A 15922-nucleotide genomic window follows, 5' to 3' on the forward strand; every position below is an offset into this window, starting at 1 on the left:
GTATGAAATTCCCATCACCAAGGTATGCAGCACGGGTAAGTCAGGTGTGTTAGTAAGTAAGTGAAACAGCCCAAGGCAGCACTCAATCAACAACATTGAGGAAAAAATATCATATTAGGAACACCCCAAAGCACCCAAGGGAGTAAATGATCCAAGGAAACCCAAACAATTAGAGTAACTAGGAACATATTATAATTAGAGTGTAAGTATCATAAAGAGTAGCATGGGAAGTAATAGCCATGCAATGAACTAAACCTAAGCATTAAAAGTAATAACCATCAGAAGCATGTTCATTACTTGTAACCAATCCAAGAAGGGAGTGTTGATCGAGTAAAGATCTACAATTGTAGAAAATACTAACAAAAATATCTCATTTACATCAGATGAGCAGATTTCAAAACTAAACAGTGTAAGTGATCCCCAATTTAATTTATGCAATCTAAAACAACAGTGCTTCACCTAGTTCAATTTGTTCCGGAGTCCTAATGCACTTTGATGATTCCCAAAGTGAACCCAGCACTAAGCAGCTTATGAAATAACCGTCACCAAAGTATGCAACATAGATTAGCTAGGTATCTTAGTAAGTAGGTAAAACCAATTACAACCAGTATGTGGACAGAAGGTAACCCTTACCATCAGAACATTTCCAAATAGAAAAGTTTCTTAACCCCATACCAACTAGGCATCCCAAGCCAAAAAAAGTGGATTGTTTTTAAGTCAATCAAAACATAAGTAGGAAATCTTAATAGCACCATTTTAGCTAAGCATTCCAAGCCAACAGTTTGCCTCCATCACCAAGATGGCCAACTGTGGGGGTGTAGGCTAGGTGGCCGTGGGAAACCACCTTTACTTACCTTTTCGCCCTTTAATCAATATAGGGAGAGAAAGTGAGAGGGTTGACTGGTGACTTCACTCTCTCACTTTCCTCTCCACTAGCCCAACTCCTTCTGCAGCTTCTCCTTCTTCCCCAGTTCCCTTCCCCCTTCTCTTGCACACTCCATACATGCGCATATCAACACAACAATTGGTATCAGAGCCGAGGAGCGCGACTCCCGAGCCCCGGCCTCTCCTGCCCCCTACCCGAGTGTGTAATGACCCCAAGCACGTAATGCTTGGCAAGCTCTGTATAATCAGAGACAGAGGAGAATCGGGCTGCATCAAGGTGTATAGAGCTTGGAGTTGGGGCATAGCAATAGGGAAAGCAGCTCACGGGCTGTAGCAAGGCAAGGGGAATCGAATGCAAGGCCTCGAGCAGAATTGGGAGAGGAGAACCGAGCAGCAGGGGAATTAGTGCAAGCAACCACGCAAGTAGGAGCAGAACCGAGTCGAATGGAAGCATTGGAATCGGGCAAGGAGGAGCAGAACCGAGCATTTCTTGCAAAGCTTTTGAAACAGCAATTGAAGGAATTCGAATATCGAGCGTGTAAGGACTGGACACGGTCGAGAGGAGATCAAGGGGAATTGGGCAAAGCTGCAATATCAAGCGGAGCAGAACAACCCGCCCCCCCCCCCCCCCCCCCCCCCTTCGATTCAAACATAGCAGCCACATTCGGCACCGAGTTGGACACACACACACACACACACACACACAAGCTGTAGGCTATGGGTAGTGGAACCCGTAGCAGGAAACGAGCAAGTGCAGCAGGCAATTTGGGGGCAAAGTTGAAGTGAGCAGTAGCGCTACCTGTAAAGCAAAGAGAGAGAGAGAGAGAGAGAGAGAGAGAGAGAGAGAGAGACTCACAGAGAGCGCCTTGAGCAGGGAATCCGGGAGAGAGCAGCCGAGCAATGAGCAACGCCGTAGAGCAGTAGCACTACCTGCAAGGCAGAGAGCGAGAGAGAGAGAGAGAGAGAGAGCGCCTCAAGCAGGGAATCCGGGAGAGAGCAGTTGGGCAATGAGCAGTGCCGTATGCAGGGCATCCACACACACATACACTGTGTGTGTGCTTGGCATTGGAACTGAGGCTGAGGCATCAAGTAAAGGCAGGGCTGAGGCATCGAGTAAAGGCAGGGCTGCGAGCTGCAAAAATGGACGAGCAGGCAGCGCTGTTGGTTACACACACAGTGCAGGCAGCCGAGGCCGAGCAATGGTAACACACACTCTGTTTTTCACAGCCCTCAAAACCTACAGCATCTCGTCAGTCTACAAAATTTCATTAAAAAAGGCAGAGTTTGATTTTTTTAATTAAAAAAAATAAGCTCACACACTACATTGTGTGCAAGGGGTTGCTCCCACCACCACAAATCCTTCACCAACCTCGGCTCTCTCGACACCGACTCTGAGTACCGAGCTTGGGTACAGAGTGAGAGATAACAGCTGAGAGAGAGAGAGAGAGAGAGAGAGAGAGAGAGAGAGAGAGAGAGTGCGAGCTTGAGATAGAGAGCGAGCGAGCGAAAGAAAGAATTAGAGACCGAGTGTTCTTTGGTGTGTGCTCACGTGCACACACACCAACGTGTGCAGGTGCGGGTGAGAAAGCTCGTCGTCATTCAGCATCAGCCCGAGTTTAGTCTTCGAGCATCGTCTACGGCTATTCGGCTAGCCACTCCCATCCGACGAGCGAAAGATGACACCGACATCAGTGATTTGCTGCTCCGCATCGGCACATCATTTTTCGACACCATTTCTAGCACATCGGCTCGACATCCTTACACATTGCGGCGGATCTCTTGATATCCGACCTGACACCGATTTCACCTGGACAAAATTGAAGGAGTACGAGCGGAAGTGCGACGCGAGAGAGAGTGCGAGAAGAAGAGCACGACGATATGGTGAACTCGCTCTACTGTAATGTGTAGAGCATAGTGAGTTCTTATTAGGTTTTAACAAAAGAATATGTGTACATACCTAGCGGCCCGTCCACTTACCTGGGCGACCACATTGGGCTTTATACCCCAACAACCTCCCACTTAAAGTCCAATGTGGTACTTTAAGTGTGAGAGAAGCTACTATACAAGCTAATATACAAGAGATGTAGAGAAGTGATGTACTACCCTACACCTAACTGCTTGCGAAAATGCGCAAAGCTCTCTAAGGGAAGTCCTTTTGTAAGTAGATCAGCAGGATTTTCTGTGGTGTGAACTTTGACAAGCTAAAGTTGCTTATCCTCGAGCATTTCCCTGATGAAATGATACTTCACATCCACATGCTTTGTCTTTGAGTGATAAACTGGATTGCGAGCCAATTGTATAGCACTTTGACTATCACAATATAACACAGGCATCTCTTCTTTGATTCCCAAATCTGTTACTAGTCGATTAAGCCAAATTGATTCTTTGCATGCCTCTAATGCTGCAACATATTCAGCCTCTGTAGTAGACTGAGTAACACAATCTTGTAATCTAGAACGCCATGATACTGCTCCACCAGCCAATGTAAAGACATACCCTGACGTAGACCTTCGGTTGTCTAAGTCACCTGCATAATCTGAGTTTGTAAAACCCTTTACACTTAGCTCCTGACTCCCATAGCATATACGCATACTCTTTGTAGCTTTCATGTATCTCAATATTCCTTTCACTGCCTCCCAATGTTTCTTGCCTCGGTTTGACATGTATCGACTTACTACTCCCACTGCAAATGCAATGTCTGGGGGAGTAGCAATCATTGCATACATCAAACTACCCACTGCAGACGCATATGGAATCTTATCCATTTCAGCCCGTTCTTCCTCAGACACAGGACAATCTTGTTTGCTAAGTTTCACATATGGTGGCAATGGAACACTCAATGCCTTTCCCTTCTCCATATTGAAACGTTGCAAAACCTTGTCAATATACTCTGTTTGAGATAACCAAATCAACTTCTTTGATCTATCTCTCTCAATGCGCATACCAAGTATATGACTTGCCTCACCCATGTCTTTCATGTCAAACGATTTTGCCATCTTTGACTTCAAAGCTGAAATTTCTTCCAAGTGCTTGCCAGCAATCAACATGTCATCCACATACAAAATAAGGATCAGCCAACTACCATCCTTAGCCTTCTTTGTATATAGACAGTGATCGAACTCACTACGTTTGTAGCCTTGAGAAAGCATAAACTTGTGGAATTTATGGTACCATGCCCTCGGTGATTGTTTTAAGCCATAAAGACTCTTTAACAACTGGCATACCCAATCTTTCTTTCCTTTCTCAACAAACCCTTCTGGCTGCTGCATGTAAATTTCCACATCTAAATCACCATGCAAGAACGTTGTCTTGACATCCATTTGGTGCAACACCAAATCTAATATGGCAACCAATGCAAGAAAGCATCTCAATGTAGTCATCTTGACCACCGGAGAGAAGACTTCATCAAAGTCAATGCCTTGTTCTTGCTTAAATCCCTTGGCAACAAGCCTTGCTTTGTACTTTGGCTGACTATCATGAGCGGTGATCTTATACCTGTAAACCCATTTACAAGGTAGAGCCTTTTTGCCCTGTGGTAATTTAACTAGCTTCCATGTCTTGTTTTTATGCAGAGCTGTCATCTCTGACTGCATGGCCAATTGCCAATTCCCGGAGTCCTTCATTTGCACTGCTTCCTTGTAACATGAAGGATTATTGCAATCAGTCAACATGACATAGTTCATAGATGGAACAAACCTATCAGGAGGTCGCGTGACACGTCCAGATCTACGCACAATAGGTGGCTCAGGATAAGCCACAACCTGTGGTTCCACTCTATCCTGTCCTTGCTCCTCTTGAGCCCTGACATTTTGTCTTGCACGTGCCGGTCCATCTTCTTGGAAGACAACTCTTCTAATCTCCTCAACCCTCTCTGGTTTAGAATGATATTTGGATTCATTAAAGTGAACATCATTGCTGCGGACAACCTTTCTGGATTCGGGATCCCAAAGTCTGTACCCCATCTCACCAGAATTACCATAGCCTAGAAAGATGCACTTTCTACTCTTTGGCTGAAGTTTGTTCCTAAATTCCTTTGGAACGTGAGTATATGCCTCACAGCCAAAGACTTTGAGATGCTTGTATGAGGGCATTTTGCCTGACCATACCATCTTTGGCACTGAATCCTTCTGCAAAACCTTGCTAGGAGATCTATTTACAAGAACAACTGTTGATACAACTTCAGCCCAAAACCCATTTGACAGCTGTGCATTAGACAACATACTTCTGACCTTCTCTTGTATGGTCCTATTCATCCTCTCAGCAACACCATTTTGAGGAGGATTGTAAGGAGCAGTAAGTTCACGTTTTATACCTTTTGACTCACAAAAGTCCTGAAAGGCCTTTGAAACATACTCTCCACCATTGTCAGTGCGTGAGCATTTAAGCTTCTTGCCACTCTGATTCTCCACAAGTGTCACAAACGTTTTGAAAACACTAAACGCTTCATCCTTGTGCTTGAGAAAGTAAACCCATACTTTCCTCGAGTAATCATCTATAAATGTCATAAAGTAAGAAGCTCCCCCTAGAGATAGGCTAGGCATAGGTCCACACAAATCACTATGAACAAGTGCCAACTGTGTATCTCTTCTACTGCTTCTATGCTTATGTGGCTGCTGTGTTTGCTTACCATACAGACAATGTTCACAGAATTCAAAATCATTAAATGAAAAGCCAGGCAAATAACCAGAACGAGACAAGATTTCCATTCCCTTCTTGGACATATGTCCTAACCGGCTATGCCACAAAGAAACGTTCGGCTGCTCGGTTACATTGATTACATTTTTAGAGACATTTGATACATAAATCATGTAAAGTCCTCCAGACTTTACTCCATGTGCTACTGTCATAGAACCCTTGGATATCCTCCACATGCTCTGTCCAAAAGTGGTGACGTAGCTAGTATCATCAAGTAAACCTGTGCTGATCAAGCTCTTTGTAATTGCGGGAACATGTCTCACATTCTTCAGCGTGAAAGAAGAGCCATTCTGAAACTTCAATTGAACATCTCCAACACCTAAGATCTCACATGTCTGCCCATTGCCTAGCCGAACATGATCTTTAGTGGTCACATAAGAGGTAAACCACTCCTTGTTTGGAGACACATGAAGTGATGCCCCTGAGTCTATAATCCAGTCACTCAGTGCATTTCCATCAGATGCTGTAAGAAGAGCTGAGTCCATTGTATTCTTCAAGAAGTAGATGTCTCCTGACACTAGACTGTCATCCTCTGCAACAGTGTTTGTCACATTTATTTCTTGAATCTTCACTGAGGACTTGTTCTTCTCACCATGGTCTTCAGCTTTCTCTTTGCCTCTTTCTGCTTTCCATTCTCTGCTAGGAGACTGATTCCTTTTTCCACCTTTGTACTTTTCTTTGGTCCTTCCCCTGACAACTAAGGCTGTTCCTTTGCCTTTGTCCATTGTCTTTCTATTGGTTTCTTCAGTAAGCAGACTTCCTTCTACACCTGCTATGTTCAAACCATCTGGAGGTGCAGAATTACTCAAAGCTGTGCGAAAAGTGTCCCAAATTTTCGGCAATGTGATCAACAGGAACATAGCTCTAACAGGTTCATCAAACTTGACACCTTGAGCTGACAACTAACTATAGATTGTGTTGAATTCATTCAGATGATTGGACATAGGTGTCCCTTCTTTCATCTTCAAGTCAACAAGCTTCTTAAGCCAGTATACCTGTGAAGCTGCACTCTGCTTCTCATAAAGATCACTTAGCTTTAACCATGCTTGATAAGCCGACATCTCGTCTGCTACATTGAAGTAAACGCTTTCTGCCAAAGTCAGCATAATGGTAGAAAGTGCCAATTCATCCATTTCGCTCCATTCATCTTCGTCCATATCTTCTGGTTTTATCCCCTTGAGCTTTATAGGTTTTATCTGCTTCTTTTGTACCAACACGTGCCAAATCTACTTCTTCCACAATGGGAAATTGGTTCCATCCAGCTTCTTGATATTGTAAAGAGCAGTGTCCTGTGATCCAGCCATAGCTACGCTTCACAGTAGTTTACTTTCCTGGGAAAAATTCGGCAGAGTTTCCCCTGTAAACTGACCTCTGAACCAATATCAACCTGTCAAATGAACCAAGAAAGCTTCAGATTCTGCATAAATTTCGGCAGAGTCTCCTTTGTAAAATGGCTCTGGTGTACTCAAAAACAGACCAAAAAACAGCTCAAAAAACACTTTCTCTCTGACACTGTAAGCTGCGGGTAAACCTGTCCTGCACCTGTACTGTCTCTCACTGTCCTGTCACTATCCTATAAGCATAGACTGCGACAATGCCTCAACGGCAGTAAAGCAAAGATGCAATCCCAACTGTCTAACTCATAGTCAATACATCCTAGCTGCCTATCTAACGGTGCTCGAGGGATCGCTCCAAGACCTGTATCACCGAAAGGATCTCAACATTCGAGAATCCCCCAGCTCAATAAAACCTCACTCGACCCTCAACAAAGGCTGCAGTAAATCTGGCAGTACATAGACTTCCCACAAAGTCATACATCCACAAATTTCCCACTGTATGCTATAACCGCTGCGGCGGTTGTTTGCTGCGTGACTCACAGCCAGCAAACCCTCAACAGACATACATCATCTCTGACAATACATCCCATGTGGAAGTACCTGCAATGTCAAGATGAAATCTGGAATATCAAGCAGCAAACACAAGCTACCTGATGAACTAGTGGATGTCGCCTACAGACTGTGTGTAGATGCGCCCGTGTCGTATGTGACACGCCTCCAAGAACTGTGAGTCGTCCTTCGATGTGTAGACAACCACAAATCAACACTCTGGGAGTGTCGATATCCTCAACACCTGCAGTCGTAGGCCAAAAACCCCAAATTTGTAGAGTCGGATCTGCACCCGTCGAGACCACGTAGTCGAAAATGGCCTGCGCGGACCTTTGTCGAAGCCGAACGGTGGCCGAGATGACCTCAGAATGAAATTCTGACAACACCAAGCCCTTTGGGCTTGCCCACGAGATTTGGGCCCGTGTCTTCGCCTGTCGAATTTCACTCCAATCTGAGCTGGTGACTCTAGCCTCCTGCAGTGCTGCCCTGAGCCTCGATCTGAGCTCTGATACCAGTTGAAGGAGTACGAGCGGAAGTGCGACGTGAGAGAGAGTGCGAGAAGAAGAGCACGACGATATGGTGAACTCGCTCTACTATAATGTGTAGATCATAGTGAGTTCTTATTAAGTTTTAACAAAAGAATATGTGTACATACCTGGCGGCCCGCCCACTTACCTGGGCGACCACATTGGGCTTTATACCCCAACAAAAATTTTCATGTGATCAATAGATGTGCTTGCCACACGCACGTGTGAGGTACCTCTATCATAGAGGAGTGACACCCGACGTCGTCATCGACACCGAGTGCACCAATCCCAATGTACGATACGGTTTTTAGCTACGACACCTTTGGCAGCTATTCGACTAGCGTATTTTTACTCGGAGGCAGAAATCGGCACATAGCGACACTGACACGCATGTTACAGGCTACAGGGGTTTTTTCAGTCTATTTCTACAACAGATTCTCCAAGTTTTTCAGACACAGTGTTTTCACATACGATTTGGCATTCCTTTTGACAACAGATTCTCTGCTGATAGATGCGTTGATAGATGCATTTTGCTGTGAGCACACTTAGTGCTACTGAGCTCTTTTGAGAGCAGATATCCCCCAGGGATCACTTTTACTCCATGCAGCAATTCTTGACGCCTGTTTGAGTGCGATTTACTCATGTATGTTGAGTTGCGGACATTGCCCACTATACTACGTGTGGAGCCATTTTTGTCTATTTTTGCAGTTTTTTCCTAGCCATTTTTGAGACTCGGATCGAAAGAGCGCTTTCTGAGACTATGGCTAGTCCATTTGTGTCTGCATTAGCCTTTGGAGGGTCGATAGCGTGAGGTTTTCTTTGAGCTGGGGTGTGCTCGAATGTTGAGACACCTTCGGTGATACAGGTAGCTAGAGTTCCCCACTTTTGGTACCCTCGCCATAGGATATGTATTTGGATGGTTTTTTGTGATCTTGACATTGAGTTGGTGGTGACACAGCAATGGTTTTGTGCAGTAGATGCCCAGTTAGTGCAATTGGCACATTTATGCGTATTTTGAGTTGAGTTTTGACTCCTCATACAAAGGTGACTCTACTAGATTTCCTTCCCGCGAGTCGTGACTTTCATTGTTGGCACTTTTGAGCCTATTTCGGTTACTCTGCCCAAATTTTTGCAGCTTCTCACTATAGTTTTGGCACCTCTCAAACCCTCTTCTCAACGATGGCTTCTTCTTTAGAAAAGGAGGAGTATTTTATTTGTAAGTTCGATGGCAGCAACTTCACCATGTGGAAAGAGCGCATGAAAGATGTTTTGAAAAACAAAGACCTATCAAAACCGTTGAAAGAGCGTGCAGAGGATGATGACTATATGCAAGCTTAATGAGAGCTTTTGGATGCGAGAGCCATGGCTACGATACATCTACATCTAGCCAAGTCAGTGTTCTTTACTATCATAGGGAAGACAACAACCAAGGAACTTTGGGATAGCTTATGTTCAGCATGGGAGAGAAAAAGTGCATCCAGCAAAGTTTTTCTCATGAAAAAGATTATGAAGTTCAACATGAAAGAAGGTAGCCCAGTTTCTGGTCACTTAAATGAGTTCAACTCCTTGTTCAACCAGTTGACATCTCGGGGCTTTAAGGAGTTTGACGACGAACTCAAGTCTATATTCTTGCTATGCTCTCTACCCAGTTCATGGGACATCTTTTGCACATCCATTAGAAATTTGGCTCCAAATGGCAAGTTAGTGTTCAATGTTGTCACAGATGTGTTTCTCACTGAAGAGATTTGACGTGAATCTCTGGACGGTGCTAGTCATGGAGATGCATATATGGTTGGCAGTTCACGAAGGCAAGAGGCCGTGACAGGAACAAACACAAAAGCAAAAGTAGAGAGCAAAATCCTCGTAATCCTAGTAGACACAGGAACTCAAGTAGAGACCGCAGTGCAGAAATGTCGAGTGTTACAATTGCCACAAGAAGGGCCATTACAACAAGGATTGTCGTAGTTTCCTAAGAGATCAGAAAAACATGCAAAAATATAATTTTGGCAAAGACAAAAGTACGGTAAAGATTGAGGTGCTCAATGTGGTTGAGTCTCCCATACCTACCACTGCAGTCGAAGATGCTCCTCCTCCAGTGATGATCATTATGCCAACAGAGATTCATGCAAAGGTGACAGCAGATCCCTCAGATTTTCTCATTTTCACTTCAGATCTCACTCCAGATGCTTTGGTTGCACAGGATGAGGGTTTTGCACACAATTGGATTCTTGATTCTGGTGCAAGTTTTCATGTCACCTTGCATAGACAGTGGTTTTCTTCTTATGCCCCATGCATGGCATAGTCAAGCTTGGTGATTCCTACGAGCTTGACATTATTGACATTGGTGATGTGAAACTTCATATGCATAATGGCACTACTTTTGTGTTGCAAAATGTCAAACATGTGTCCAAGCTTACAAAGAGCTTGCTTTCTATAGAGCAATTGGATGATCTTGGCTACACTATAGTCTTAAAAATCGTTCTTGGATGATCCGCAAGAACAAACTTATCATGATGAAAGGTCGTAAAAATGGATCCCTATACTCTATGTTTATTTTGAGTGTCAACGAACACACTATCTATGTTGCCGAGCTGCCATCTATTGAGTTGTGGCATAGCTGGCTAGGGCATATTAGCCAAAAGGGAATGAAAACACTTCAGCGTTTTGGCTACTTACCTATGTTAGATTACACGGATTTTCCATTGTGTGAGCATTGTTTATATGGCAAACAGACTAGGTTGACATCTTCATCATTGAACAAGAAACTAGGCAAACCCCTAAACTTAGTGCACAGTGATTTGTGTGGTCCAATGCCACATAAAACTCTAGGGGGGAAAACTACTTTCTCACCTTCATAGATGATTCTACCAAATAGGTGTGGGTGTATCTCCTTAAGCGTAAGGAAGAGGTCTTTTCAACGTTCCATAAATTCCTCACCATGGTTGAGAACCAATTAGGAAAAAATCTCAAAGCTTTTTGCACGGACAATGGTGGAGAATATGTCTCCACAGAGTTCAAGGATTTTTGCAATCGAAGAGGCATTCGTTGGCAGTTTACTGCTCCACCTGCACAAAATGGAATAGCTGAAAGAATGAATCGCACGATTCAAGAGCGAGTTATCTCTATGATGTCTATGGAGAAGCTTACTCCAGATTTTTGGGGGGGAAGCTATTCTGACAGTAGTGCACATCATCAACAGGTCACCTAGTTCTCCTTTGAATTTCAAAATTCCAGAGGAATTATGGACTGGAAAAACACCAAGCTATGAGCATTTACGTGTATTTGGATGTGAGGCATATGCACATGTGTCCAATGAACTTCGTCACAAGTTAGATCCAAGGTCACACAAATGCATTTTTATCGACTATGGTGCAAATGGAGAGATAGTCTATCGTCTCTCGCACCCAGAATCCAACAAAGTCATTCATAGCTCACACATGATTTTCAATGAATCAAAAATGCACAAGAAGCCGATTAAGGAAGTTCAATACAGACCCATTCGTTTTGAGGATGTAGCCTCCGAACCAACTCATTTTAGTAGTGTTGCACATAATCCTCAAGTGCAAGATACTACTATTTCTCTGAAGAGATCAGAGTCCAGCAGTCAGGCAGTGAGATGCTCTGTAAGAGTATCACGTGCACTTGAGCGATTTGAGCCAGGTATAGATTACATTTTGGTCATTGATAATGGAGACCCAACCGCTATAAAGAAGCTATACAAATGGACGATAGCATTAAGTGGGAGCACGTTATCCAATCAGAATACAATTCGATTGTGGCTAATGAGACATGGGATTTGATTGAATTACCAAAAGGCAAAAATGCTTTACCTTGCAAGTGGGTATACAAGATGAAGTATACAACGGAAGATCCGGACCCTAGGTAGAAGGCTCGTCCAGTTGCCAAGGGTTTCAAGTAGCAAAAAGGTGTGGGTTTCGATGAGATTTTCTTTCCAGTAGTCAAGATGACTACACTTCGCACTATGCTTGGCTTGGTTTCTATCCAGGACATGGAACTTGTCCAAATGGACGTGAACATAGAATTTCTTCACAGGGATCTAGATGAAGATGTCCACATGAAACAACCAGAGTGTTTCGTATGTGAAACCCAAAAGCCAACCAGGGCAGAATTGGTTTGTAGACTTAAAAAGGCACTCTATGGCCTCAAGCAAGGTTCAAGGCAGTGGTATCAAATATTTGACAAATTCATGCAGTCTCAGGGTGTTAACCACTGGCGTTTACTTCTAGGAGTCATGGGCAGGGCTTGTCGGTCCAATAGGAAAAGGGTAAGAGTGATCGCCGATGAGAGGCGCACTCTAACAGGAACATTCAAGGGTTAGTTGGCTAAGGGTCACACTTGGGCGAGCTCATATAAAAGTCACCCAAACCTAAAAATCATTCATTCTTTCATTTGTGCAATTGAAGAGTGCTCTTGCTCCATCTCCATCTTCTTCATCATCATCTCCTTGTGTATGTGTGTGTGTGTGTGCGCGCGCGCGCGTGAGAGAGAGAGAGAGAGAGAGAGAGAGAGAGAGAGAGAGAGAGAGAGAGAGAGAGAGAGAGAGAGAGAGAGAGAGTGTGATCGAGCATTGCGACAACGGCACGGCGGTGGTGAAGCGGTTGAGTGCGGCGTAGCGGCGGCTCCTTCTTCTTCGCGGCGAGGAATCCTCCATGAAAGCAAGCGTAGAGCGGTGAGTGACACACCATCGCCATCTTTGAGCTTACTAGTTTAGGCTAGTTGCGTGCTTGGAGCCATTTGTGGCTTGCACACAGTGCTAGGAAAGGCCGTTGCTTTGATACGTGCGACAGAAGCCCACATTTTTGGCACTGTTGCCGGGGAATTGCCCTGCACTAAGCTCAAGAGGCACAATGCTACATTGTGGTGCAATTTAGGATGTAGGAAAGGTAGAGAAGGAAGGTGTGTGTGTTGAGAAGGAGTTTGTTTTGTTGCAGTGTATTGTTTTGTTAATAAGGTGTTGAAAGGTACTGTTTTTCTCTGTGCTAAGGTGTTAGAATTAAGATAGTAGATCCATAATGTTAGTTCTGTGTAAAGTACAATAAGTAGATCTATTAGCTAATGAGTTGTTGTAGTATTGTGTTACTGTATAACAGTAGCTCTATTAGTTGTAAGTAGGTAGGTTAGGTGTGTGTGTGTGCTCGCGCACACAGCGCGGCCGCGGCGACCTTATCCCAAATATATATATATATATATAAATTTTAAAGGTAGGATCAGGGTCGAGAACATTTTCCATACCCAAGCCCAGACCCAAGCCCAAGGCCACGCTCAGACTCAGGCCTCAGTCACCCTTTAAAATTACTTATTTTAGCCTCATGCCTAAGTAAAAAGTGACCTTTTTGAGGACCATTGGAGCTTCGGATAACCGAACGTTGTGTTGCAAAGCACACCATGACCCCCTGAGCAATACGCTCATTTCCAGCTACCACACGCTTTAATAAAAAAACCGATCATTAAAATATATTTAAAAACATAAAAAACAAGTGAAAAGGGGGTGCCAAAAAATCAGGCGATTAACCTTCGAGGATATTCGTCGACACTTGTAGGGTGCCAAAGGCACATGCATCTACGCTCTGGTCGTGTGCTACAGGCCGAGCAACTAGCGAGCATTTCGACTTACGCGAGTTCTCATTAATTCTCTACCTTAGGCTCTAGACCCTCAGCAGGAACACAAGGTAGTATCACTCAGGACCCACATATAGCGTCTAGTGACTCTTCCTCTGACTATGACGTCATGGAGGGTTACCCAATGCCTAATCTTGATAGCTCAAGCCAAGATGCATGCCATGGCCCCACGGTCCAGGCCGAGCGTGCTTAGCCACTTGAGGGAAACCTTTAGTAGAGCACTCGCTCCAAACATGGAGCTAACGACATAAATGAGGGGGTGGGAAAGTAAATTCGCCATTCATGACCAACGTAGACCCCATGCTCTTGGAGAGTGTGCACGTGAATACTCCATTTATCGTAACCCCCTGACTCTTCAGAGCTATTCCCCTCTGAGGTTATATTACCTGATGGTAGAAGCCTTGCCGAAGTACAAGAGGTTGAGCGGTATATCATCGCGGCTACGAAAAAGGAAATTGAGAGCTAACGCAAGGCGGAGCAACGAAGAGAGTTAAAAGTGAACGCCCCTATGTCAATATCTTTGCTAGGAGAGCAATCGAGTGCTCTTGAATTAGCGACCACTAAGGGTCAACCCATAGAGAGCCACATTGCATCTAGTTCAAAGGACACCAGTAGCACCTCAAGCTTCGATGGAGCGTTCCTAAATGAGAACTGGGAGTACAAACTATAAACAGAAACTCTAACCGACCTATACACAGGTCACACCTATCACGTGGGTTGGTTAGATGTCCTACAATCGACAACAATGCTACTAGTGTGGAGGATCAACAACAAAGAGTTTGTGAGGTCATCCATAGGATTATTGAGCCAGAGAGACAGAACAAGGGGATCCACATGCCTTCAACGGGTCTCATGAGATTCTTGGATACAGGAAAGGCTAAACAACCAACCTTATCGCAAATGGAGACTCCCTCGGTAAGTCCGATGGATCCCCCATATGTTGTTTCACCAGGGGTCTTAGTGCAATCTGAGCCTACAAGTGATAGCTTTACTTTTCCAAGTCTAGCTCATCTTTCCCTTGATGACACCATGGCTACCATGCCTACTCCAATGATGGGCATGCCAAGAAACATACCATGGACCTCATTTGTTAGTAAAGCACCGCTACATGGTAGCTCAATGCCGACAACTTCCCCTACAAGTGTACCAATTGTATGTACCTATGGGTCATCGCACTCATGTAGCCCCTACCCCTCCCATTGTTTCAGCAACCTATGCTCCACAACCACAACACCCAAGCTCTTATTTTCATGGGACCATCCCAACTAGCATTAGCATGTCACATCTGACGTCTGCTATGCCTAGGGCCACACATATGAACTTTGGACCGTCACATGGCACAACACCGTACCAAATGTGGAACCCAAGGGCTTCCTATACGCCAATCCCAATTCCAATACCTACTCCACATGTAGTCTCTGGAGCGCCTTCACCCACGGTGCCTGCTCACTTAGGTGACTTGGCAACATTTGCTCAAGCTATCGGCGATCGATCTATTGCTGAGAATATGCGTAACACGCCTGATAGAGAACCTAGAAGTAAGGTAGTACAAATAGCCAAGCTCACACAAAAATTTAGTGGAGACGAGGATGTGAGAAATTATATCGAAGTGTTTGAACAAATATGCGATTCTCTAGGAGAACACAATGACTTGCATAAGAGTAATGCTTTAAGCCTAACTTTAAGTGGGAAGGCTGGGGATTGGTATAGAACCCTAAGGGTGGAAGAAAAAACGATTTACCCTACTCTTAGGAGACTGTCCTTAAAAGAATACATGTGAGAGGGAGTGCTTTGGGGTGTAGCCTCTCAGCTCCAGAAAGCCCAACGAGAGGAAGGAGAGTCGGTGAGAGACTTTATTAGTCGCTTGAAGCATTTGAATTCTCGTTGTAATCCAAATGAGTGCTTCAATAATAATCAATTTCTCTCTAATACTCCATCTCTCTTGCAAAAGTATTGTTTATGCCCAGTTAATTAAGTACTATGTTTATGTTGCTACCATTAATTAAGTTCACCCTTTATGTTCTCAAAGTGATCTCACAAAAATGCTCACTTCAATTCTCTTAATTCCGCTATTCTCAAAGTTCATAAGCCATTTCCATTACAGTCCCCTCACTCACTCACCTCCAGAAGACTTCTCTCTCTCCAATAGCATTGAGTAGCAATCTCCTCGTGAATTCTCTCTCCAAACAGACCATCAAGGTGTGTTAGTCTTGTATTTGTTCATGAATAGAGAGAGAGGTATGCCATTGTAGGATAAGAAGTGTATTAAAGTGGGAAAGGGGGTAGAGA

Source organism: Adiantum capillus-veneris, chromosome 11 (assembly GCF_014529385.1).
Source record: "Adiantum capillus-veneris isolate H3 chromosome 11, ASM1452938v2, whole genome shotgun sequence".
Lineage (NCBI taxonomy): Eukaryota > Viridiplantae > Streptophyta > Polypodiopsida > Polypodiales > Pteridaceae > Adiantum > Adiantum capillus-veneris.